Below are 2911 nucleotides of genomic sequence, written 5' to 3' on the forward strand. Positions count from 1 at the left end.
TAGATGAGTATATTTAGTTTCCTTTCCTAAGTATATTATAAGCCTATTAAAGCCCCAGAACTGTTCAAATGCTAAACTAATGCACCTACATTCTCCAGACACATACAGACACTGGTCTTACTCTACAGTCTTGAGTATATATTTTTTTGTTACCCTTTTATCACCTAGCATATTTTTATGTACAGTAATCTAACCCCACCAATAATTTGCTCTCATTTGTTAAAAGTCCAAATATGAGGGGTTAAATGAAAAGCATGAGGTTGAGAGGGCCAGTAAAGGTGTGACCAGAGATGAACATACCTACTTCCAAGGCATTATGTTATGATTTCTAAGTTGATAAGAACCATCAGAACTTAAAAGAAAAAAAGAACTTAACAAAGGCATTCCTTTTTTGTAATTTAAGGTATGTTTGCCAAAATATACTGACATTATACTGTATTCTAAATATGTATGAGTCATAATATTTCCCAATCAGCTATTAATAGTTACTAGTGTCTTCTTTGTTCAGAATGCTTTTCAATATGCCATAGCACAAAGGTAGAATCAAGCATAAAATAAATTAGCATAGTATTTTACATTTTAGGAATAATGAACACTAGGTCTATCTATGCAAACCGATTTGATGGATCAAGAAAAATGCTTAGAAAATTCAGAAGGCAAAGCACTCTAGCCAAACAGAAAACTGAGGGTAAACTTTTAGAGCTTGAATGAAATAGATAATACTTTAAGAGGAAAGAGCAAATTATATAAATGAGTACTTATTGAGGAAATGAAATAAAACCTGTTATGAGTGATAAAAATAATTGGCACCCAGGAGATACCCCACAGGGACTTCCTGTACCAACCACAGTATAGTTGTTTTCTTCAAATGAAGGAGGGGTAAAGGTTACATGTTGTGTCTTCCAGATGAGTATAAAGTTACTCCAATGCTCATTTTCCTAATTCCAAAATTCTTGAGTAAGAGTGCTTTTGTTTTTACTGGGAACACAAAATGGAATACAAAGGGAACTAAATTAAAGTAGAGAGGTATGCATCTCAGGAAGAAATGCATTTGTTCAGACTCACCTGTGAACAAGCCTTGAGGACCCCTCAGTAGCATACCCTGTTTGGGGTATAAGAATATGAAACCACTTCATGATTCAGAAGTCAGGAATGTGAAATTTACCTTCCTTTTGGCCACAGTCTCAGTGTGTGGGAGTGTCAAGTGTATTCTTCTCTTATTTATGAGTTTGTCTCTTGTATAGACTGGGATAATACCCATTTGCTTTCCCTCAAAAATCTCAGGGGTGACTCATGGCTCTTCTGTTCAGCCAGTATGCTAAGATACTGTGAGTAATAAATAATTTCCTTTAAGCCTGCAGAAACTTCCGTCTGCATTTACTTAGAATCTCATTCAACTTTTCCTATTTATCAACAGCTGTGAAACTTTCAAGAATTGTTACTGCAAGTTCTCACCATTTCCTGGAGTCCCTATAGCTATAGATTTTCTAGCCATATGATCTTAAAGAGTCAATTTATTTTTGTGAAAGCAGCTTCAGATACGGTGTCAAATGACCCGTGTTCATATTTCAGCTCTGCCTTTTGACCTTGATTAAACCAAGCACCTCCCTAAGCCTCAGCACCTTTCTCTATGCAAAGGGGAAATAATACCTGCCTGTACTTACCCACAGAATTGTGGTGAGGCTCAATTTGAGAAGTATGCAAAAATGCTGCATAAATCACATCTCCATAGCAGGGTTGTTCATGCTATTTTAAGTGTCTTTTAGCCCCATCATTTCTATCAAACAGCAATTACATGCAGTTAAGGTTTTATTTCCTTCCAGTCTTTTTTCTACAGTGTATGTGTTTGTGTATCTGTGTAGATTTACTTTTTTAAATGTAGGCAATATTTTATTATGATGTAATTGTGTATTATCATATTTACATATATTATGATATATGTATGTATATATCCCTAAGTTAATAAAAGTTCTTCCAAAACATGGTTAATAACAGCTTGGTATGTCTATCATATATAATATATATAATGAAGTATGATGGAGACATGCATTTTCATGTTATTAAAAATTATTTCTAAACATGGTTAATAATGGATGCATTAAAAATATGTTGGGTAGTGCTCGTTTCAGCAGCACATATACTAAAATTGGAATGATACAGAGAAGATTAGCATGGCCTCTGCACAAGAATGACGCATGAAGCATTCCATATTTTTGCACAGGTAGAAAGACAAACACCATATGATTTCACTCACATGTGGAATTGAATAAACAAAGCAACAGAGCAAAGGAAAAAAAAGAGAGAGAAAGGCAAACAAAGAAACACTCTTAACTATAGAGAACAAACTGATGGTTGCCAAAAGGGAGGTGTGTGGGGGGATGGGTTAATAAATAGGTGATGGGGATAAGGAGGGCACTTGTGATGAGCCTCAGATGTTGTATGGAAGTGTTAAATCACTAAATTGTACACCTGAAGTTAATATCACACTGTGAACTAACCAACTGGAATTTAAATAAAAGCTTTTTAAAAATATGGTGGGTAATAATACTACCATAGGAGTGAACCATAATTTGTGGGATCACTCTCCACCTTTAACTCATTAAAAATACACATTTACAGGTTCTTTTGTTTTGCTTGTTTTGCTATTTTGTTGTTGTTGATGTCACTGAGTTTAGTTGCTATTATAACCAAGATTGTAGTAAACATCTTTGTACGACAATCTTTTTATGGACCCCTAATTCAATAGAGGACATTTCTAGAACTGAAATCACTGAATCAAATGTTTGGATTCTTCTAAGGTCTTTGGCTAGTCCTTGCTAACATATGGTCAGATTCTGTTCCTGAACTATTGTACTGTTTAGACAACATAAGAGAGAACTTTTATGGTAGCTTCATCATGATTACCTATTTT

The 2911-nt window shown here is 34.6% G+C and overlaps 1 pseudogene; it reads left to right on the forward strand.

Annotated features, from left to right (window-relative positions):
• The first annotated feature begins 2116 nt into the window (after positions 1-2116).
• On the forward strand, positions 2117-2215 carry LOC122482239 (annotated as a pseudogene).
• The last annotated feature ends 696 nt before the right edge of the window (positions 2216-2911 follow it).

The sequence above is a fragment of the Prionailurus bengalensis genome, chromosome C1, assembly GCF_016509475.1.
Source record: "Prionailurus bengalensis isolate Pbe53 chromosome C1, Fcat_Pben_1.1_paternal_pri, whole genome shotgun sequence".
Taxonomy (NCBI): Eukaryota; Metazoa; Chordata; class Mammalia; order Carnivora; family Felidae; genus Prionailurus; species Prionailurus bengalensis.